This window comes from Rhinoderma darwinii, chromosome 1 (genome assembly GCF_050947455.1).
Source record: "Rhinoderma darwinii isolate aRhiDar2 chromosome 1, aRhiDar2.hap1, whole genome shotgun sequence".
Classification (NCBI taxonomy): domain Eukaryota; kingdom Metazoa; phylum Chordata; class Amphibia; order Anura; family Rhinodermatidae; genus Rhinoderma; species Rhinoderma darwinii.
Window position 1 is genome coordinate 538,931,611 of NC_134687.1, and position 25,318 is coordinate 538,956,928.

The 25,318-nt window shown below is 44.5% G+C and overlaps 1 protein-coding gene across 1 annotated transcript in view; it reads right to left on the reverse strand.

The window, feature by feature from the left end:
* The window catches only part of ADGRV1 (adhesion G protein-coupled receptor V1), a 681,209-nt gene that overhangs the window by 211,273 nt on the left and 444,618 nt on the right, over positions 1-25,318 (reverse strand). The gene's annotated exons all lie outside the window — the stretch shown is intronic.

Consider the following 25,318-nt stretch of genomic DNA (forward strand, 5'->3'; position numbering starts at 1 on the left):
TTGAATTTTAATTCTTTATTTCCGTAACACAGCGTGTCTTATTAGAGGAACGCAACTTAATATTTATTCTACAGTTTATTAAAATATTCCGTATGTGGCCCATGTGTGCTACTTGACTGCAACACAGGTCTCAGAAATGAAGGCGCACCTAGTGTATTTGAGCCTCCATGTTATTAGGATATTTTTCAGGCGTTTCTATAGCTTTGCAGGCTTGAGGTGCCACAACATAAAAAAGACCCCAAAAAGACCCTATACACCCCAAAAGGAATTTAACGAGGGGTGCAGTGAGCTCTTTGACCCCACAGGTGCTTCATAGGTTTTATTAGAACTGCTGTTTGGGCACACAGTAGGGGTCAGAACGGAAGGAGTGCCACACGGCTTTTGGAGGCAGATTTTACTGGATTGGTTTCTGGGTGCCATGTCACATTTTCAAAGCCCCGAGGGACAAAAAACAGTGTAAACCCCCCAGAAGTTACCTAATTTTGGAAACTACACCCCTCAAGGCATTCACCTAGGGGCATAGTGAGCATGTTGACACAACAGGTGTTTTCCAGAAATGAGTGTGCAGTGGATGTTGCAGAGTGAAAATGGCAATTTTTCCATAGATATGACATTTTAGTGCCCAATATGTTGTGCCCAGCTTGTGCCACCGTGTAAAGACTCTAGGCTCTCAATTTTTATGCAATGTTTCCTGGTTTTAGAAACATCCTACATCTGGCCCTAATCTTTTGTGTGGACATACAACAGGGCTCAGGAGTAAAAGAGCACCATAAATATTTGAGGCCTAAGGCTCTATTCACACTACAGGGTTCGAGTGTCGGGCGATAAAAACGGCCGTTTTGGTCCATTTTTCTCGGCCGCTTTGCATCCGTTCCGTTTCCGTTCCGGGCCGAGTTTACATTTCTAACGGCCGATTTTGACCCGTTTTGCATCTGTTTTTTTCCCTGTCCATTTTAAAAACGGAAGAATTTAATTTGTAAATTTTTTGCCACAGACTTCCCTCTGTAGATAATGCCAAACACTGCCCTCTGTAGATACTGCCACAGCCCCCCTGTAGGTAGTGACACACAGTCCCCCTTGTAGGTAGTGCCACACAGCCCTCCCCTGTAGGTAATTCCACACAGCCCCCCCCCCCTGTAGGTAATTGCACACAGCCCCCCCCCCTGTAGGTAATTGCACACAGTCCCCAATAGGTGATGCCACACAGCCCCCTGTAGGTAATGCTACACAGCCCCCCTATAGGTAGTTCTGCACAGCACCCTTTTACATAGCATCCCCCCTACCTTTCTGTAAATAGCGCCACTGTAGGGGACCGTTCCAGGAGAAGTCCCTGACTTCTATGTCCATATATGGAGAGTGAAGTCAGGGACTTCTCCTGGAGTGGAAACACCGGCCACAGCACCGGTGATTCCGCTTCAGAAGTCCCTGACGTCACTGTGTCCATATATGGACAGTGAAGTCAGGGATTTCTCCTGGAGCGGAATCCCCGGCCACAGCTTCGGCAACGCTGTGGCCGGGGATTTGGGATTCCTCTCCTATAAGGAGCAAAACAAATACCCTCCTCCTCCTCCTCACATGCACTTCACACTGTGAGGAGGAAAAGAGCAAATGAGCAGCAGAACGTTCAGCCGTCACTTGGATCACATCCGAGTGACAGCCGTGCTTTACATGGCCCCATAGACTTCTATGGGAGCCATGCGGCCAGGAGAAGGGATGAAAATAGGACATGCACTATCTTTTGACGGCACGGTTTTCCGTGCCGTCAAAAAATCGGCTGTGTGAACAGCCCCATTTGGGGTCTATTGTTCCTACTGCGGCCGTGTGACGGCCGTTAAAAAAACCCTGTCGTGTGAATAGGGCCTTATTTGGTTATTTAAGCCAGAGGTACATCTAGACTTTTTTTTAGTGCTACTGATTTTAACCAGAGTGACAGCTGCAGTCCAAATGGGTACATTGAGTTGCATGCAACTTGTGGACTGCAACTGTCATTTAAGAGTTAAAATCAATCATTAGCAATACAAAAGGCCTAGGTGTTCACAATTGCAGGGTTTCTGAGGTCAAAAAGTAAAAGAAACCCCAATAAGTGACTCCATTTTGGAAACTACACCCCTCAAGGCATTTATCATGGGGTGTAGTGAGCATTTTGACCCCACCAGTGTTTTCCAAAAAATGAATGTGCTGCGTATGGTGCAATGTGAAAATTGCAATTTTTCCGTAGATATACCATTTCAGTGCCCAATATGCTGTGCCCAGCTGGTGTTATTGGAGACACACACCCCATTTTTTGTTAAGACAGTTCTTTCGGGTATGGCTTTGCCTTTTATGTAGACATAAACTGCTGTTTGGGCACACTGCCAGGCTCAGATAAGAAGGAGCGCCATCTAGCTTTTGGACTGCAGATTTTGCTTGGTACACTTTGAAGCAATTCTTTGTACCCCTTTCAGTACACACTCTGCACATTTGTAGTTTGGGAAAGTGTTGCCCTATTCTGGTATAATACGTGGCACCCTCGCTTCCAGATGTACTTGGGCCCTCCACTTCCTGGTTCTAATAAATTAGGGCCTTGATAACCACTTCTTGAAACAGAAGAAATGTTCCCATGTGGCTTGCACATCAGGATGTTTTTTTCATGCCTGATTTACGGGATAACATTTTTACGGGTCAGACCGGATATAAACCTTGATAGAACGCATTATCAATAGACACGAGTGTAGGCTGCTGTAACCACCCCCATGCACTTTTTGGATTCTTTTAATCGTTGAAATAAACTTGGAATATTGCTCCCTTTTAAATACTTCTAAGCGCTGGATCAAAGATCTTTTCTTTTCTTCTATTGCCTTGCCCTGTTCCGTCACGCAGGATCCGAGCGCAGTCTGGACTGAGACGTTCTGTGGGTGATCCCTCCTGTTTTTTCATATACCATTCTAGGATACATGTGACTTTTTTTTTTAACACTTTCTATTACATTTTTTGGAAGGCAAGGTGAACACGAAAACAGCAATTCAGCAATTCTGGCATTGTGTTTTATTATTATTTTTACGGCGTTCACCACACTGGATAAATAACAATGTTTTTGTAGTTCAGGTTGTTATAGAGGCGACGTTACCAATCATGTATAGTTTATTTTATTTTTTTCCTATGATAAATGACAATAATTTTTTTTTTAAAAATCACCTTTTGTTTCCTTATCACGTGACATTTTTTTCTATCTGAAACTTTTTTTTACTTTTTTTTAACTATTCATCTTAATCGCACTAGGAGACTTTAAGGTCTGAATTTCTGATCGCTATTATAATATACTGCAGTACTTATGTAATGCAATGTAGAACTGTCCGTTTTACTTTGACAGGAAGCCTATTAGGCCCGCGCCATCAGCTTGTCATAACTGTACGACAGATTGCGCAACCCCATGCCGACCATGATGTACAGTTTTGACAAATGTCGGCAAGGGGTCTGTATTTAGGGGGTCTGGTCTGGGGTGTGTATTTAGGGGACTGGGGCCTGTATTAGTTTAGGGAGTCTGGTCTAGGGTAATTTATAGTTTAGGGGGTCGAGTCTGGGGTCTGTATTTAGGGCTCTGGGGTCTGTATTAGTTTGGGGAGTCAGGTCTGCGGTCTGTATTTAAGGGGTCTTGTCAAGGGTCTGTATTTATTTAGGGTGCTTGTTCTGGGATCTGTATTGTTTTAGGTGGGATAGGTCATCAGTATATGATCAGTGGGGGTCTGACACCCGGATGGTGAGCAGCTGGCTGTGATCACAGTATAGTGGGTGTGCCTGCAATACTGCAGTTCTGCTCCTATTCAAGTGAATAGAAGCAAAGTTGAAGTTCTCCGGCACTACTGGCACTGAACATTGCATAACTTTGGGTACCTGGAGGCAGCTACAACAGCTGATAAGTGTGGGGTCCGGGTGTCGGACCCGCAACGATCATATACTGATGACCTATCCTGTGGATAGGTCATCAGTATGAAAAACCGGTCCGTGCCCGGACAACCCCTTTAATGTATGGGCCGGGGACTTGGTGTCTGAATTTTGTGTTTCTATACAGGCTGGTAATGGCTGCAGAATCGAAAGGCAAAGATGTCCCATAAGGAAACTACAGTCATCAGGAGAAGTCGCCATAACAGTCTGTGTCAGATGGAGGAGAAAACAAAATAGAATGACTCCCATCAGAGAAGACATTACTTGTGAGTCACTGGATTTATAGAGGAGCTGTTGCCTCTCCTGACATGCGTTTTACTATTTCCATTGTCAAGGAGATCTGTTCCTACACAGTGTGATACTGTCAGCGATCGTTGGAGACTATCAGTATGTAATGACACAGCCCTTTGACAAGGGGAATCGTAACATCCATTTGTCAATTCTCGCACAGAAAGGTGATGTTCACTATAGGTACGGCAGAGCGGCGGTGGGAAAGGGGGGCCCAAGTTAGGAGAAATGCCCAGGGCCTATGTTCTACTTAATCCGCCACTGCGCTAGGGCCCATGGTCTACTTAATCTGCCACTGACTGGAGCCCTATGCTGTCTGTGTCCGCTCCTGTGAATGGTGATATAAAGAGGATAATCACTAATAATCGATCAGCTACATTTATTTTTATTGTAAAGAATATTATAATATTTTCTGCATACAATAACAAGCACCAGAGAGAATATCTTCAATAAATAGTACAATGATACATGTTCCCGGATATCTTATCTGCCCTTTACGGTTCTAGGGCACCTATTGCAGTCTTAATTAAATAATAGCGCCATAATGCAAGGTGCTCCAAATCCACTTGTCACATACCTATTGTTCAACATTTTCTCCTAAACTGTCAGATTACAGCTACAGCACTAATAAAAAGTAAAGATAGTAGACATACAATTTCTTATACTAAAAAATCTACGGCTCACTCTGAGAGGGAGGCGGAAGACTGTGTGACATCCGCAGAGTTGCTGTATGTTTCTGATCCCACAGACACACACAAGGCTAGTTGGTTACATTTCACTCGCTTATATAAACATGTGCTCCACCTCCAGACTAAGCGCAAATTGTTTTTTACACGTCAATATTATTTTGAGATGGGTAATCAATCTAGTCAGTTGTTAGCCCACTTAATTAGACATAACACCTCCAATTCAGTTTTGAAAATTCAGGATTCTGATTGTCGCATATTGACAGAGGGGGATGCCATTGCCACCAGCTTTAGAACTTACTATGCCGATTTATATAGTTCCACCACTAACAATACCATGGCAGACGTTTTAGGTTATTTGAGTGATCTGACGTTTCCCACCCTCTTTCCGTTGCAGGTCACATTGCTTGAACCCCCATTACATTGGCGGAACTTCAAGAGGCTATTCGGGAAATGGCTCTCCATAAATCCCCAGGTCCTGATGGGCTCCCTATTGAAGTTTATAGGAAGTGTCAGGAGCATATGGGCCCCCTGTTGTTAGATACTCTTAACCAGGCTTTACTCACCCACTCACTTCCCTCTACTTTTTATGATGCTTCTATTATAGTGCTGCTGAAGCCAGATAAAGACCCTGTTGATTGTGGTTCTTATAGACCAATTTCCCTGGTAAACGTAGACTGCAAAATCCTAACTAAGATACTGGCAAAATGACTGAATCAAGTTATTCTAGCAATTATTCACCCTGACCAAACTGGATTCATGCCTGGTAAATCTACACCATAAATATTAAACGTGTGCAGACAGTTAATCAGCTGGGTAGAATGCGTAATTTGCCTTGGGCTGTCGCCTCGTTAGATACTATGAAGGCATTCGACTCTGTTGAGTGGTCCTTCCTTTTGGCCTGCCTTTACCCCTTTGGCTTTGGTCCTAACTTTATCTCCTGGATCCAACTTATCTATAAATCCCCTATGGCTAATATGGTGGTCAATGGTATCCCCTTCTTTTCCTCTTGCACGGGGTACGCGGCAGGGATGTCCCCTCTCACCGGTTTTGTTTGCTCTTGCCATTGAAGCTATAGCTATTAGATTGAGATCCTGCCCTATGGTAACTGGTGTGCAGTGGGAGGGAGGGACTGCTGTGGTAGGTCTGTACGCTGACGATATGGTCCTTTTCCTGCGCAGCCCTCATGAGTCTTTTGGTCACGCTGTCCGCTTGCTAGATACTTTTTCGCAATATTCTGGGCTGAGGGCTAATTGGCAGAAATCTGCTATAATGTATACAGCTCTTAACCCGACATTAGACCCCTTGGTTTCACAATGTGGCTTGGCCGTGGTCACCAAATTTACATATTTAGGAGTTGTTATGGTTCTTAATCATACTGAAATGAAGTCCAATTCTATTGATCCACTTTTGACCCATGTAGAAACTAGATTGAAATTGTGGTCTAAACTGCCTCTGTCGGTGGGAGGACGCATTAACCTTATTAAGATGGTCATTCAGCTGAAATGTTTGTACATATTACAGCATATGTCGGTTTCGGTTCCCGAGTCTTATTTTCGCTCCCTGAATTCCTTAATTATTACGTTTGTATGGGGCTCCTCCAGATCTAAACTTAAATTGGCTACTCTACAGTGTCCCAAAGTAGATGGTGGAATGGCTTTGTCGGATCTATACTTATACTACCTAGCGGGCCAGTTGCGGGGATTGAAGGATTGGTTTCTAGATGTGTTTTCCTTGGCCTCGACTCGCATGATGGCTTCCCTGGTGACTGGTAAAAGTCTAATTAGCTACCTAGAATACCCTCAATTTAATCGGTCGACTGAGGTACTTCCTCTGCATAAGGTAGCATTACTGGTATGGTGAGCTTCTAAGACTGTACTGCATTTTAGAGATACTCTTAAAGATTTACCTTTGTGGCATAACCCTACTTTACCATCTTTCTTCACCATGCCTGAGCCTCAGTTTTGGCAGAGAAGGGGAGTGACGATGGTAGGAGATGTGTTTAGGGAGGGGTCGTTTCTCACTTTGCTTCAGTTGCGGGAGCTACACGGTCTCCCTAATTTGCAATGGTACCGCTACTTTCAGCTCTGCCACGCTTTCCAATCTCAATTCCCACCTTATACTATCACTATATCTATATATCCCCTGATGGGCATATTAAAATCACAGGGCCCCAGAGGGCTCATATCTGCCTTTACACTCATTTGTTGTCGGCAAAGGTGTCCTCCACACCTTTGCCGGTATAGGATAGGTGGTTACTACAAATCCCTGATCTTACTCCTGATGATAAAAATGATGTCTTAAAGAGGCTCTGTCACCAGATTCTCAAATCCCTATCTCTTATTGCATGTGATCGGCGCTGCAATGTAGATAACAGTAACGTTTTTTGTTTTTTTTAAACGTTCATTTTTGGCCAAGTTATGAGCTATTTTATATATATGCAAATTAGGTTTGAAATGGACAATTGGGCGTTTTTTTTTCGTTATGTCCAACTGGGCATGTATTGTGTTTTTAACTGGGCGTGTTTACGTGTATGACGCTGACCAATCAGTGACAAGTCAGCATCATACACTCCTCTACATTTATTTACACAGTAGTGATGTGCAGCCACATACACAGAGATTAACGTTAATCAAGTGCCCTGATATTGAATACACATGAAATCCAGCCTGGACGTCATGTGTATTCAGAATCTTGACACTTCTGAATCTTTTCTGTGAGATTTCCAGCAAGTGAAACTAATCTCGTTTACCTCCGTAATCTCGCGAGATTTCATTTCCCTTGCTAGAAATCTCAAAGAAAAGATTCAGAAGTGTCAGGATTCTGAATACAATAGAGGTCCAGGCTGGATGACCATGTGTATTCATTATCAGGACACTTGATTAACGTTAATCTCTGTTTATGTGGCTGCACATCGCTGCTGTGTAAATAAATGTAGAGGAGTGTATGATGCTGACTGGTCACTGATTGGTCAGCGTCATACACGTAAACACGCCCAGTTAAAAACACAATACACGCCCTGTTGGACATAACGAAAAAAAAACGCCCAGTTGTCCATTTCAAAGCTCATTTGCATATATATAAAATAGCTCATAACTTGGCCAAAAATGAACATTTAAAAAAAAACAAAAACGTACTGTAATGACGGGGTAGGGAGACAGACAGGTGAGCCCTAATCTACCCGCCACTCAGTCCCTGCCTACTTGCAACGACCCGTCCTAGGCGACTGGGTACAACTGGGCGACGGTCCCTACGCTCAGTAAGTGCACGACAGACAAAACAGACAAGGGTACAAAGTTGCTAGGGAAACGGGGCAGCTGCCCACGGAGACACCGTGAGCAACGAGAGTAGTGAACGAGCCGAGTCAAACCAGGAGTGCACGAGGTACAAAACGCTGAGCAGGAGAGTGGTCAGTAAAGCCAAGGTCAATAACAAGCAGAGGATCAGTAGTTCAAGCAGCAGCAGAAGAGCCAGGAAACAAGCAGAGCAGAATCACAGGCAAAGGAGGAACAGGAAAGGCAGGTATAAATAGACAGTGGGCGGAAGCTAGCTCCGTCTGGCCAGGCTGTGATAGGCTCTCCCACTCCTAAGCCTGCCATCCTGAGTGGTGGAAGATGGAGTCAGTGTCACAGACATAGGAGCAGGTGCAGACTGATTACCCACGGGCGTCGAGACAGAAGCTTTGTCCGGCAGATCCTTTACAGTTGCTGTTATCTACATTGCAGCGCCGATCACATGCAATAGGAGAAAGGGATTTGAGAATCTGGTGACAGAGCTTCTAAATTCTCATTTAACAGTCTCTCCGGCAATTAATAATAAATTGATTCAATTGTATATTATTCACCAGGCATATTTAACACCTGCCAAACTACAAAGAATGGGCAGAATGCCCACCTCGGCATGTCACAGATGTTTTGGTTTAGAGGCGGATTTTTGGCACCTTATGTGGGATTGCCCTTATATTTCCACATTTTTGGTTACATGTCTTTAACTTTCTCACATCCCTTTTACCAATTCCTTTACCTCTTTCTCCCAAGATTGCATTGCTGGGTATTTTAGATGAAGATCAGTGGACTCATTATTCACGCATATTTTTGAGAGAATCTTTATTTTTAGCTAGGAAAATTATAGCTATACATTGGATGGCGGACGGGCCGCCATCGCTTTCACAATGGAAGACGCTGGTGAATACTGTTATACCCTATGAAAAACAAATGTATCAACATAGGGCTGTCCTGATAAGTTCCGGAAAATTTGGGGCTTCTGGTTGGACACTACTGATTCTATTGATATGGGACACTCTTGACGAGTTCCTTGAGATCTCTTCTAATTATTTTTCTTATCTGTTATGATGGCTATATATTGTTCTGTTTTTGAGCATGTACTGTAAGGTGGCACGGACAAAACGTTTTGTTCTTGGTTTATAACTGTAAACTTCTTTGGAAATGTTGCTATTGCACTTCAAATATTTCTGATGTCTATGCTCGGTTATATCTTATGGTTTGTGCATTGATAACCTATGTTGATATGTATATTTATCCTGTTTGCAACACTTTAAATAAAACAAAATTAAAAAAAAAAAAAGATAGTAGACATATTTATGATGTTGGGAAAACTTGACATTTTAATGAGGTGAATAGTAAAATTGGTCACGTAAGCAAAACATGGTTGGTTCCATAGTGTAGACACTGCATGACCAAAAAGAAGGAAGAAGATGAAGAGTGGGAGCAGAAAATATTCAGCAAACAGGGATCCCTCCTGTATACAAATTTTGTCATCATAAACCTGCATTGAATAAATGTGAGTGATCAGGCATGTTCAGCCACTTCTCAGCTGGGAACTTAAACTGGGCACCCATGTTCTTGGGATCAGTGGGAGCCCCAGAGGTTGTACACTCACTAGTCAGACATTTATGGCATATCCAATCCTGAAGACCCAAACAGGATAACCCCCTAGACACAGATCTATGACATGCCCTAATAGTGCTATGCTAGTCAGGGCCGCCATCAGGAATTTCAGGGCCCCCTACAGCTAAATTTTCTGGGCCCCCCTACCGTGGCACCGCCTGTTAACGGTACTCCGTCCAGCACTATATCATGGTGCCCAGGGCCGCCATCAGGGGGGGTATTAGGGGTACTGATGTGAGAGGCCTGGCCAAACCTAATTTAAAGGGGGGCCCGGCAAACTGCCGCGACTTGCCTTTGGTAGAAAAAAAAACAGGCCCCTGCAATGGGGCCCGTTTTTTTCACCAAAAGAATGTCATGAGCTGCGGGCCCCCCTTTCAATTAGGGGTACTGATGTGAGAGGCCCGGCCAAACCTAATACCCCCCCTGATAGCGGCCCTGGGTAGCATGGGGGCCGTCAAACACCGCCGACCAATCGCGCGCACCCGAAAACTCCCGCGCATGCGCACCGGCGACCGCCTGGAACCACGCACCGAATTTTGAGGCAGATTTTGACCTGCCCACACTATCTTGCCGCGTTTTTTGCCCGTGGCGATTGAGGACAGCAGACAAAAAAACGCAGCGAAAAATGCATTTTCTGCCTCCCATTGATTTCGATGGGAGGTCAGAGGCAGAACCGCGGCAAGAAAGGACGTGCTGCTTTTTCTTTTTTCCGCGACTGGCTCCCATTGATTTCAGATTAAATCAATGGGAGGCGGTTTTGGAAGTTGTTTGGTGCTGATTCTGACGCAGTGTCCGAGTCAATATCAAGGCCCAAAAACTCTGTGAACTGGGCCTTATTGTTAGGGCTTATTAGGACGAACGTGTAATACGTCCGTGCAACGTGCGTGATTTTCACGCGCCTCGCACGGACCTATGTTACTCTATGGGGCCGTGCGGACTGTCAGTGATTTTCACGCAGCGTGTGTCCGTGTGTCCGCTGCGTAAAACTCACGACATGTCCTATATTTGTGCGTGGTTGGCGCATCACGCACCCATTGAAGTCAATGGGTGCGTGAAAATCCCGCCCAGCACTTCCGCAGCAGTATAAACTATGAATGAAAACAGAAAAGCACCACGTGCTACAAACATACAAATAGTGTCATAATGATGGCGGCTGCGCGAAAATCACGCAGCCGCGCATCATACGCTGCTGACACACGGAGCTGTTATGGACCTTTTGCATGCGCAAAACGCCACGTTTTTGCGCACACAAAAAGCACACGCTTGTGTGAATCCGGCCTTAGGGTAGGAACACACTAGGCATGAACACTGCGGATTTTATGCAACACATTTTATTGTGGTAAATCCGCAGTGTATTACAGTCACAGCCGAGTGGATGAGATTAGAACAAATCTCATCCACACGCTGCAAAAAAAATGGACCTGCAGTGTGGCTTTTTAAGCCGCAGCGTGTCAATGTATTCTGTGGAATCGCTGCTCCTCTGTTGCGGAAATGCTGCGCTTCTGCCGCAAAAATCACACATGAGAAAAAAAAAAAGGCACTTTTTTAAATTTAGAAAAAAGTCTAGACTTGCCCCGGCCGTAGTCCTGGTGACGCGATCCTCTATTCTTAGCGCAGCCCCGCCTCCTGTCATGACGTTTCATCCCATGTGACCGCTGCAGCAGTCACATGGTCTACAGCGTCATCCCAGGAGGCGGGGCTACGTTCAGAAGAGAGAGACGTGTCGCCCTAAACTACGGCCGGGGCAAGTCTAAACTTTTTTTTCTCTGCAGGATTCCCACAGCGGACATGCCTCACGAAACCTGCGCCACTATTTGGTGCGATTTTGCTGGCAGAATTCCCTGCGGCTAGCGGGGCGGATAAGCTGTGGAGTTTTACTCCGCATATCCGCCTAGTGTGTTCCTTATGATGTCGCTCCTGGAGCTGCTGCCGGTCTCTAAATAGGCAGTTGGTCCAGTACAATTTGGAATTCTTTTTTTTTGTGAACCAGCTTGAAAAAATACAAAACTTTTGTGTTAGGGCCTGTTCACATCACCGTTCGCTTCCAATCCGGGGTTCCGTCTTAGGTTTCTGTCGGGTGAACCCCGCAACGGAAAGTGAAAGTGACAGCACAGCTTCCGTTTCCGTCACCATTAGCGCAGTCGACTGCGCTATTGATTCCGTCCGAAAACCAGCCGGAATGGTGATGAACGGAAACCATTAGCGATGTTTCCGTCACCATTGAGATCAACGAAAGCTGTGCTGTCACTTTCACTTTCCGTTGCGGGGTTCACCCGACGGAAACCTCAGACGGAACCCCAGAGCGGAAGCAAACGGTGATGTGAACAGGCCCTAACACAAAAGTTTTGTATTTTTTTAAGCTGGTTCACCAAAAAAAATAATTCCAAATTCTACTGGACCAACTGCCTATTTAGAGACCGGCAGCAGCTCCAGGAGCGACATCATAAGGGACACACTAGGCGGATATGCTGAGTAAAACTACACAGCTTATCCGCCCCGGTAGCCGCAGGGAATTCTGCCAGCAAAACCGCACCAAATAGTGGCGCAGGTTTCGTGAGGCGTTTCCCCTGCAGGAATCCTGTAGGGAAAAAAAAGTTTAGACTTGCCCCGGCCGTAGTTTAGGGCGACGCGTCTCTCTCTTCTGAATGTAGCCCCGCCTCCTGGGATGACGCTGTAGACCATGTGACTGCTGCAGCAGTCACATGGGATGAAACGTCATGACAGGAGGCCGGGCTGCGCTAAGAATAGAGGATCGCGTCACCCTAAACTACGGCCGGGGCAAGTCTAAACTTTATCAATTTAAAAAAGTACCTTTTTTTTTTCTCATTTGTGATTTTTGCGGCAGAACCGCAGCATTTCCGCAACAGAGGAGCGCCGATTCCACAGAATACATTGACACGCTGCGGCTTAAAAAGCCACACTGCAGGTCCAGCTTTCCCAGGAGTGGGAGCTGTTTAAGCTTCAAAGGGGGACTAGTCGACTAAACTACTGCTTCCGGAAAAATGACGGATCCGGTGCACAACAGAGACAAACGAAAACCATGGGCACCGGATCCGTCACCATCTAAATCAGGGGTCTCAAACTCGGCTGGGTAAGTGGGCCGCATATAGAAAAAATGGGAAGTTGACGGGCCGCATTACTTTCAAATTTGATACAATACAAAATTATTGTTAATCAATTAGTTATTTGAACTACTATAATACTACATTACTATAATAATAGCGCTAGGTTTAAAATTTGAGATAGTTCTCCACGTGCTTATTTCAACAATCCAGCTTTCCAGTTTAAGTGTCGCTAAATGCAGTCCGGCGGCTCAGTTAGCACACATGTCAAGATTGGGCAGCCCCTTTTTAGATAGTGCCGCAGTGCCCTCTGTGGATGCTGCCGCAGTGCCCTCTGGGGATGCTGCCGCAGTGCCCTCTGTGGATGCTGCAGCAGTGCCCTCTGTGGATAATGCAACACACTCCTAGATAAGGCCACAGTGCCCTCTGTAGAGAAGGCCACAGTGCCCTCTGTAGAGAAGGCCACAGTGCCCTCTGCAGAGAAGGCCACAGTGCCCTCTGCAGAGAAGGCCACAGTGCCCTCTGTAGAGAAGGCCACAGTGCCCTCTGTAGAGAAGGCCACAGTGCCCTCTGTAGATAATACAACACACCCCTAGATAAGGCCAGTGTCCTCTTCAGATACTGCCGCACACCCACTTGTAGATAATGCCAAAGTGCCCTCTGTAGAGGCTGCCACAGTGCCCTCTGTAGAGGCTGCCACAGTGCCCTCTGTAGAGGCTGCCACAGTGCCCTCTGTAGAGGCTGCCACAGTGCCCTCTGTAGAGGCTGCCCCGGTGCCCTCTGTAGAGGCTGCCCCAGTGATGTCAGGGGCTTGCTCAGAGCTGGAGTCCCGGAGCAGAGTAGCTTCTGGCACTCTGCCTGGGATTCCAGCTCTGCTCCTGACATCACTGTCCATATATGGACAGAGATGTCAGGGGCAACCCCAGAGCTGGAGTCCCAGGCAGAGCGCTAGTAGGCTCTTCCTGGGACTCCAGCTGTGCTCCTGACATCACTGGGACTCCTGCTCTGGGGAATCCCCTGACATCATTGTCGATGTATGGACAGCGATGTCAGAGGCTTCCCCAGAGTCCCGGAGCAGAGCCGATAATAGCGCTCTGCCCGGGACTCCGCTCTGGGGAAGACCCTGACACACTGTCCATATATGGGCAGCGATGTCAGGGAATTCCACAGAGTCCCGGAGCAGAGCCGACACCAGCGCTCTGCTCCGCTCTGGGCAGGACCCTGACACACTGTCCATATATGGGCAGCGATGTCAGGGAATTCCACAGAGTCCCGGAGCAGAGCCGACACCAGCGCTCTGCTCGGGACTCCGGCTCTGGGGAAGCCCCAGACATCGCTGTTCATATGTGGACAGCGATGTCAGGGAATTCCACAGAGTCCCGGAGCAGAGCCGACACCAGCGCTCTGCTCGGGACTCCGGCTCTGGGGAAGCCCCAGACATCGCTGTTCATATGTGGACAGCGATGTCAGGGAATTCCACAGAGTCCAGGAGCAGAGTCGACACCAGCGCTCTGCTCCGCTCTGGGCAGGACCCTGACACACTGTCCATATATGGGCAGCGATGTCAGGGAATTCCACAGAGTCCCGGAGCAGAGCCGACACCAGCGCTCTGCTCGGGACTCCGGCTCTGGGGAAGCCCCAGACATCGCTGTTCATATGTGGAAGCGATGTCAGGGAATTCCACAGAGTCCAGGAGCAGAGCCGACACCAGCGCTCTGCTCCGCTCTGGGCAAGACCCTGACACACTGTCCATATATGGGCAGCGATGTCAGGGAATTCCACAGAGTCCCGGAGCAGAGCCGACACCAGCGCTCTGCTCGGGACTCCGGCTCTGGGGAAGCCCCAGACATCACTGTTCATATGTGGACAGCGATGTCAGGGAATTCCAGAGTCTCGGAGCAGAGCCGATACTAGCGGCTCTGTGTCCCGCGGGCCGCAGATGACAGCCCCAGGGGCCGCATGCGGCCCGCGGGCCGCGTGCTTGAGACCCCTGATCTAAATCAATGGTGATGGAAACGAAAGCCCCTGGTTTCCGTTCATGTCCGTTTGTGTCTGTTCAGGGCCCCATTCTGATGGAAAGCTCAGACGGAACGTCAGAACGTGACCCCAACGCAGATGTGAACAGAGCCTAACTTATTTAACTTTTTTGTTTTACACATTTTATTAGCCCTCCTAGGGAATACAATGCACTGCAATACTAATGTATTGAAGTATATTGTCATTTTTACAGGTGATAATGCATCAAGGGGTTAATGTCAATGGATTTAAAATGTGATGTTATAAAAGCTCCTGTAGGTGTAATGTGTAGGTGTCCCAATGCTTTTGTCAATATATTATGGCTAATCTGTGGTAACAACATTTATCAACTGAATTAACCCTATACATCACTTCAGTCCCTGCTGTCTAGCAGGGCTGGTCTATCTCAGTAATATATAACTACACCCTTCAAAAGAATAAAAACACATTTCACACACAGACAATACTGCATCTAAAAGTGGAACCACTCCAATTAAAAAGACTGTAAGGGTATGTTCACACATCGTTTTTTTCAGGCGTATTTGTGAGCATGAACACCTTTAAATCTGCCTGGAAAACACTAGCAAAACGCTTACAAACAGTTTCCCATTGAATTCAATGGGAAATACCCTAAAAATAAGCCTCATGTGAAAAGCACAGTATATACGCACACAAAGTGTTTTCAGACTTTTTTCGGGCCGTAAACGTCCAGAAAAACGCCTGAAAAATTGGAATCAGAACGCCTCCAAACATCTGCCCATTGATTTCAATGGGAAAAATTGCGTTCTGTTCTGATGGGGCGTTTTTTTATGTGGCCGTTTTGAAAAACGGCCGTGTAAAAAAACGCCCACGAAAACTAAGTGCATGTCACTTCTTGAGCCGCTTTTGGAGCGTTTTTTTATTGACTCTATAGAAAAACAGCTCCAGAAACGCCGGGGGAAAAACGCAGTGAAAAACGCGAGTGGCTTAAAAAACGTCTGAAAATCAGGAGCTGTTTACCTTGAAAACAGCTCCGTAATTTCAGACGTTTTTTGCTAAGGGTATGTGCACACACAAACTCAAAAACGTCTGAAAATATGGAGCTGTTTTCAAGGGAAAAAAGCTCCTGATCTTCAAACGTTCTTTTAATCAAAGTCGCAGCATTTTTAACGGCTGTTTTTGGAGCTGTATTTCTATGGAGTCTATGAAAAACGGCTCAAGAAGGGACATGCACTTCTTTTTCACGGCCGTTTTTTTACGCGGCCGTTTTGAAAGATGGCCGCGTAAAAAAACGCCTTGTCGGAACAGAACGCAGTTTTTTCCATTAAAATCAATCAGCCCGATGTTTGGAGGCATTCTGCTTCCGATTTTTCAGCCGTTTTTTGGGACGTTTACGGCCCGAAAAACGGCTGAAAACACTCCGTGTGAACATACCTTCAAGCTGCTGAACTTAAAAAATGCCCCGTAAAAAGCAGCCTTGTAAAATGAATTAGCATATCACTACTTGAGCCATTTTTGGAGCTGATTTTCCATTGACACTATGAAAAATGGCTCAAAAAAAGCTTCAAATGGAAAGAAGATTCATTTTCAGCTTCAAAAACGCCTTGATATCAGAGGCTGGTTTCCCTTGAAATCAGTTCCGTAATTTTTAGCCACTTCTTTTTCTACATGTGAACATACGTATAGGGTATGTTCACACCCTAAGGGTATGTTCACACGGCCAAATTTCAGACGTATACGAGGCGTATTATGCCTCGTTTTACGTCTGAAAATACGGCTCCAATACGTCGGCAAACATCTGCCCATTCATTTGAATGGGTTTGCCGACGTACTGTGCAGACGACCTGTTATTTACGCGTCGTCGTTTGACAGCTGTCAAACGACGACGCGTAAAAATACAGCCTCGTCAAAAGAAGTGCAGGACACTTCTTTGGACGTTTTTGGAGCTGTTTTCTCATAGACTCCAATGAAAACAGCTCCAAAAACGGACGTAAAAAACGCCGCAAAAACGGCGCGAAAAACGCCGCGAAAAATGCGAGTTGGTAAAAAAACGTCTGAAAAGCAGGGTCTGTTTTCCCTTGAAAACAGCTCTGGATTTTCAGACGTTTTTGTTGACTACGTGTGAACATAAGGGTATGTTCACACGTCCAAATTTCAGACATATACGAGGCGTATTTTGCTTCGTTTTACGTCTGGAAATATGTCTCAAATACGTTGTCAAACATCTGCCCATTACTTTCTATGGGTATAACGCTGTATTGTCCACACGACGCGTAATTTTACGCGTCGTACGGCAATTACGACGCGTAAAATTACGCCTCGTAAAAAGAAGTGCAGGACACTTCTTTGGACGTTTTTGGAGCTGTTTTCTCATAGACTCCAATGAAAACAGCTCCAAAAACGGACGTAAAAAACGCTGCGAAAACGGCGCGAAAAACGCCGCGAAAAATGCGAGTTGGTCAAAAAACGTCTGAAAAACAGGGTCTGTTTGCCCTTGAAAACAGCTCTGGATTTTCAGACGTTTTTGTTGACTACGTGTGAACATACCCTAAGGCTGTCAAACGACGATGCGTAAATAACAGGTCGTCTGCACAGTACGTCGGCAAACCCATTCAAATGAATGGGCAGATGTTTGCCGACGTATTGGAGCCGTATTTTCAGACGTAAAACGAGGCATAATACGCCTCGTATACGTCTGAAATTTGGCCGTGTGAACATACCCTAAGGGTATGTTCACACGGCGGGGGTCCGTAACGGCTGAAATTACGGGGATGTTTCAGCCTGAAAACATCCCCGTAATTTCAGCCGTACCGGCATGTGCAGGCGCTTGAACGCCGCGTCAATTACGGCCGTAATTAGCGCTGCTATTCATTGGAGTCAATGAATAGCGGCTCCAATTACGGCCAAAGAAGTGACAGGTCACTTCTTCTACGCGGGCGTCTATTTACGCGCCGTCATTTGACAGCGGCGCGTAAATATACGCCTCGTGTGAACAGACAAACGTCTGCCCATTGCTTTCAATGGGCAGATGTTTGTCAGCGCTATTGAGGCGCTATTTTCAGACGTAATTCGGGGCAAAAACGCCCGAATTACGTCCGTAAATAGGCCGTGTGAACATACCCTTATTAACAAAAAACAGCTAGAAATACGGACCTGTTTTCAAGGGAAAACAGACCCTGATTTTCAGCCGTTTTTTAAGCAACTAGCGTTTTTTGCAGCCGGTTTTGGAGCTGTTTTTCTATTGAGTCAATGAAAAACGGCTCAAGAAGTGATATGCACTACTTTTTACGAGGCGTTTTTTTACGCCACAGTTTTTTTTAAAACAGCCGGGTAAAAAAACGCCCCGTGGGAACGGAACACTTTTTTTCGCATTGAAATCAATGGGTGGATGTTTGGAAGCGTTCAGCCCCCGCATTTTCAGCCGTTTTTTGGGGTGTTTACAGTGTCACTATTGTGCATTGGGTCAGTCTGGTATTGCAGCTGACCCAATGGAGAAAGATCACATTAAGTAGGATTATTCATTGCTGGGGTGAATAAAACACACCACTTTATTTATTCACAATTTGCAGCGCTGCCTCTACTTTTTGCTTTTTCATTCACTTGAATAAAGATGAGCTGCAATACCAAACACAGCCCATGGACAAGGGTGGCACGGTTTCTGGGGAAAAAAAACAGGCCCATAAAGGATATAATTGTGCATACACATCTCTATTAAGAACATGTCACTCTTACCGAAACTCAAATTATAGACAAATGAACTGCCATTTTCTCCATCTTGTGCTCAGAGCTTTTAGAAAATATTCCCAATAATAAGCCTGCTGATGGTGTACTCAGTACTAAAGATAATGCAGCGATGCCTGTGGCTGGATTGGATTCTCCTATAACGGCCAAAATATACAGCCCTGATGATTTGGCCATTACAGCAAACCAGTCCATTATCATTGGCGGCTGACTGCATGCACACCCTAGGTAAAAACAGACAGATAACATTCTGTGTTTTTATGTATTATTAAAGTGGACCGGATTCCATATCGTTTTATGTAGATGGCGTGCTGCTTTAAAATAACAAAGCCTCCACCTTTACTAGTACATTTTCAACATACACATTTCCTCCAAGACAAACAATAGTTATATCATGTATTGCAAAATCTATTACTAAAGGAACTTGAACAAACATGATCTTAGCCATTGGAGGGTGTCGCTGACGTAATGGATAATGTGAATAAAGAGCCCCTGAGGAGCTGCACAGTGAACGGATTGGAACTTGGCAGCAGTATATAAACTGAAGAGGGGTGGATATCTGATAAAACTGATGGATTGCGGGGTTGGAGTGTTTCCTCTTCTACTAGTTTCTCACAACACTGTTTATATTCAACTTCCCCTCTCCGTGCTACAGCCAGCTCTTGTTTTCTCAGGCTTCAGAGAAACTACGTAGGGTATTGTGCTGCTATTAATATAGATTTGCATCATGATTACATAAATGGCAGGCTGTGGAAAACAAGGAGGGAGCCTTCTGGGACCCGGTGATGTCAAACCACCCAACTGACTCAGTAATAGTATATACGAGTACAGTATGTCTGACAGTAAAGTCTTTGTGCAGAAATGTATCTCTAGCCACAATACAAAACTTTATCTCATCCATTTTGATACTTTTTGAAAGTTTTTATAGTAGCAAATTTGTAATTTAATTTCGGCAATTAAATGTATACATAATGGAGGCAGCCATTGTGAAAAGTGAGATCATGAAGAGGCACATCGCTCATAGTAGGCTTTCCACCAAATGCTTAAAAATGTGAAGCACTTCCCTCAGCAGTGAATAGATACTGCAGACTTCTTCTTTACAGTGAATAGTCGACTATTTGAATACTCCTTCATAGTCCAGAATGTACAAATGATAATAAATACAGATTTCTGTTTACATGATAAGACGCACACAACAAACAGTATATGGACAGAAGAACTATACATTATCTACCAGCCTTGCAGCAGATCAGCTTGTGTTTGGAAAAGATAGTAAAACATTACAAAACACAGAATCCATAATAATATGCTGTATGTTCAGCACAATTGCTCAGAATAGACCATAAATTGTGATACGGTACTAATGGATGTTTAGCAAGAACAGCAAAATAAGTCATTCTTGATATGTCAACCATATTTCCATTATGCCACTGCTTTTTTTTCGTTAGGCCAAGGTATACCTTCAGGAAGGATGGCACAATTAGAGGCTGTACCACTGAAGTACAATCCACTTAAGTAGTGCCACCTTCAATGGTGTTTTCACTAATATAGAATGAATATGCCGAAAAAGTCGCTGGGGTGTGACTTTTTGGACCCCCAATGATCCCAAGAATATTGTATATGAATCATCACTCTTCCTTAAAGTTTGTATGAGATATGGACACAGTCAAGTGCACCAAGTCACCTGTTTCCATATATCCCATAGACTTTCAAAGAGAGTTTTTGCATTTGCCGTCACTTTTCGAATGGAAATGGGCAGCCAAATTCTAAGTCCAAAGTCTAAGTTCAGTGGCAAAACAACATGAAACTAATATAACATGTAACATGATTTCTGTCCTTTTCCTGTGTGATCCCTCCTGTTTCAGTGTCTGCATCTGTCAATTAAGGGTATGTGCACACACACTAATTACGTCCGTAAATGACGGACGTATTTCGGCCGCAAGTCCCGGACCGAACACAGTGCAGGGAGCCGGGCTCCTAGCATCATACTTATGTACGATGCTAGGAGTCCCTGCCTCGCTGCAGGACAACTGTCTCGTACTATAATCATGTTTACACTACGGGACAGTTGTCTTGCAGCGAGGCAGGGACTCCTAGCATCGTACATAACTATGATGCTAGGAGCCCGGCTCCCTGCACTGTGTTCGGTCCGGGACTTGCGGCCGAAATACGTCCGTCAATTACGGACGTAATTAGTGTGTGTGCACATACCCTAATCGTTATCGCTACCTTTCTCAGTCTAGTCTCCTAATGGCCCAAACTGTCACCGTCACAGACAATAATCCACATAGCGGCCTCTGAGAAAATTTTTAAAGGTGGCTCCGAGTCCTGGACTATGTTGAAGGGACGTATGTTTGAACTAGAGGATAAAATGCATATAAGGGTAGTTTTGATGGCACTATAAGTAATTTATTAAGAAATAACATGGAATGTGGCAGGTTCTCTTTAAATCTCAAAGAAATAGTGGCACTAAAGCTTCATGTACTGAAAGTGGTTAAAGATAATTCTGTTGACATGACATGCTGTGCACATAATCTAATCTAATTTATATCCTTTATTTCTTTTGAACAGTAGAAATCACTTTGTACATAAATATGCTGTGCAAGTTTGCATTAACTAGTAACTGCCCTTTCACAAAACTTTTGATATGTCATAGAGACATACAGATGTGACCTTCCTTATCTTGCCGCATATCTTAACATATCTGGAGATGTGTGGCAGAGATAATCAGCTTTGAAAAAAAACATGATTTTGTGAACATCTGTCAAGAGATGTCTATGCTATGCAAGGCCACCCAGTGTTTGTAGTGTGAATAACAGGCCATGCGTGTAACGATTATGGCCGTGGAACATCGTTCTGACTTACCCTCTGACGGCCTCGGCCATGGACGTGTGAGTTCTCTGCGGCATCGCCCTCCTGAGACACGCCGGTACTCACTTCCTGGTTCTGTGACTGTCTCCCGCAGGTTGCGCGCCCATGGCTTTAAAGGGCCAGTACGTGCCAAGTTGCAGTGAATCTGCAATCAGCCCAGAATGCTGCTGGACTATAAAAAGGGCTCTGCCCTCTTGATCATTGCCTGAGCGTTGTTGTGTTACCTTAGTTTGTCTTGCAAATGGTCTCCTAGTGTTTTCCAGTTCCTAGTGTTACTCGTTCCTGCTGCCTGTATCCTGTGCTACTGTGCCTCTGTGCCATCAAGAGTTGAAGTCGAGTAGTGTCTTCTGCTGCATCTACTGTGTTACACCCACCGGGTGTCTGCCTGCTGCCAGAGGCCTCATCTTAAGCTTGAATCACCGCTACTGTCTACATTGCCACAGGTACCCTTTCTGGACTATAGACATTGTATTGTACCTCGTTGGCCAGCTGCCTTTCTGCTATGCGGTACGGCCCAGTGGGTCCACACCCCGCATCGTGACAATGAGTAAGGACGTGGGCCGCGTAGGCTAACTGTTTTGCAACCACCCCTATTTGCAGTTGGAATTTTTAAAAGAATGAGATCAAGTTGTAAGGCTTCTTTTTTATTATCAAGCGCTAGTTCCAGACCTTCTTTTTGATTGAATTGCAGACTGTCAAGGGTTTCTGATGGAAAGTAACGATACTGTATTGAATTGGTTTGAATGAGAAATTAGAGTAATTAACCAAATTCAAGCAAAGTTAAGGGTGGACACACCTGTATCAGAAGTTTTGATTGGTGGGGGTCCAAGTACTGAGACCCCCACCATCTCAAAAATGAAGGTGCAGAGGCGGTCAGTTAAGCCCACTGCACCTTTAGTTGTCATTGGTGCTTCTCGTAAGGCTGAATACAAGCTCACATAGAAGGTCTAGGAGGCGGTCTTCACCTTAACAAGCAGCACCGATCACAGGTGAAGTTGCAATGTGCTCGGCTGGGCGTTTCTGCACTTTTGTTTCAGCAATGATGGGGGTCTCAGCACCCAAACCCCCACTGATCAAACTTCCGATATGTCTCTATGACATATCAAAAGTTTTGGCAAAATACAGTTACTCTGTAGTGTCCAAGTGTTTCCTGCCTGTGACAAAACATAGCGGTAATATTGCAGTACAACTGCGGCATTCTCTGCTGTGTTTTATGCTTTTAACTAGTGACTTATAAACATTAGCTGTGTCCCAGAGTGTAAGAAGAAACACAAGGATTTTGTTAGACTATTCTGGAATTTAATAGGCTAAAGTGCTTTTACTTTGAAACTATAGCTCACGTATCATCCTGGGAATTCCAGAGATAGACAAGGCCTGCGATGCAGAGGAGTAATGTGAAAGAGAGGAGACAATTTGCTGACAGTTACTATGGGAAGTGCAGAACTTGGCAGACATATGAAGGACAAAAGGCTGGACATCAATGGGGTTCCCGAAGCAGCTTGGGTTTAACTAAAAACTCAAACTCAGTGTAACTTAACCTGAAAGAATGCTTAGTATTAGCAATGAATGCCAACTATGCCAAGTCTTTAATATTTTATCACCATTCTTAGCCCGACAACAATCATCTGATTTATCATGAAGGTATAAGTTGGACATCTTTTTGTATATACAGTAGTATTAGGTACACATTGCAACAATTAAAGATGTATTACAGCTGTACTATATCTACGGGACAGAATATTGCTAGGATATGTCGTCACATGCTGATCAACAGGTGTCCGGCTGATGGAACCCCACTAATTGCAAGATTGAAGGGACCGACTAAAATAAAGGATACTTCTAAATTCTTTACCCCATCCAGGTAACATGAAAATAAAAAAAAACTCATGATCAGTGGGTCCCGGCAATCAGACCACTACTTTTCAGCAAGTGACAGTATATCTTAGCGATCTTCCACTACTTGCTACGACTGAAATACCCCTTTACTCACTGTGTTTGCATATAATAAATTCTAAGTTGTTAAGTATTTATTAGTTTTGGCAAATATCCCTATTGTAGATTATATACCTATAAACAGGAACATGGACAATATTTTTGTTTTCCAATGTTCCTTGGTAATGTCTGGCTGGACCGTCTATAAAAAAAATATTTGCAGGAAGAAAAAATTGGTGGACCATAAACCGCCCTGCTGGTAATAAAGGTAGAAGCAGTTCCAGTGTTTTGAAATACAAAAATAAATACATTTATTGTAAAAGACTAATCCAGCGTCTTCATCAGGGCAGGTGTGCAGTACCATAAAACAGTCATCTTATATAGTCAGTGTGGTCATATGCATAAGAAGTTTGAAAAAACTGCTAAGTCATAGGTCAAAGTTCAACTCTGACATCACAAGCGATCATGGTGATGCAACTGCAGTTCAGAAAAAGAACTTCATTCAATGCAAAATAGGAGTTCAGAAAAAGAACTTAAAGAGGCTCTGTCACCAGATTATTAGTGCCCTATCTCCTACATAATGTGATTGGCTCTGTAATGTAGATAACAGCAGTGGTTTTTATTTTGAAAAACAATAATTTTTGAGCAAGTTATGAGCAATTTTAGATCTATGCTAATTTGTTTCTTAATAGACAACTGGGCGTGTTTACTTTTTATCAAGTGGGCGTTGTGCAGAGAAGTGTATGACCAATCAGTGACCAATCAGTGACCAATCAGCCTCATACACTTCTCATTGTTCCAGCCCATTGTTACAGTGTGATTGTGCAGTGAAAGAAGCTGGGCTGGAACAATGAGAAGTGTATGACGCTGATTGGTCACTGATTGGTCAGCATCATACACTTCTCTTCACAATGCCCAGTTGGTAAAAAGTAAACACACGCCTAGTTGTCTATTAAGAAACTAATTAGTATAAATCTAAAATTGCTCATAACTTGTTCAAAAATTATCGTTTTTCAAAATAAAAACCACTGTTATCTACATTACAGCGCCGATCAGATTACGTGGGAGATAGTGCACTTATAATCTGGTGACAGAGCCTCTTTAATTCAATTCAAAATAGACCACAATTTACATTTCAAATGTTAATACTTCAAACAAATAAAGTATACAAAATAAAATAAAGCGTATGCCTCTATTGGGCACAAGGGCATTGGTGGCCCTGGCTTGACTCCCAACCAATGTAACACAGCAAAATGTAACAATCTGGTGATCTGCACTATGTGGCGCCATGAGTTTTTTGCTTTCTTCTCCATATAATAAAAATAGGCTACTTTATTTTGTGCATTCAGAGGTAGTATCCAAAACTAGAATACCATTCAGGAAAACATCTTCAACAAGCAATTGTCGTAAACAGAGTCTGTCAGAAAAAGGAATAACTCATACTTACAATCTAAGATACTATTTCCAGATTCTAAAAAAATGTTTGACTAGAACATCACAATGTGAAGGTTAAAGACACAGCTGATATTACAATGCCATTCATTTAGACACTAATGCTAAGAAGAGGAAATGTAACATAGGAATGAAAGGCCACTTTTCTCTAACAGGATATGAGGGTTTTATTAAAGACCTCAAGCACCAGGTGCCCTAAAACTAGAGGAAATACCACACAGCCTAATTCCGAATAATCCATATGTATATAATTTTCAACATACTTGTTAAAGGGGTTTTCCGAGATCTAACTTTTTATTCTCCCCTACCGCAAGTTGCATGCCTCGTCGACTAACAGGGACACTGAGGGAACATCACTGATGACGCACCGTTCGGCGAACAAGTGGGAAGAAGACTTAGTCCGTAAACTCAGAAGATCGAAAAACGAAATAGACGTCATTGGAAGTCCTGAATTCCGATGGGA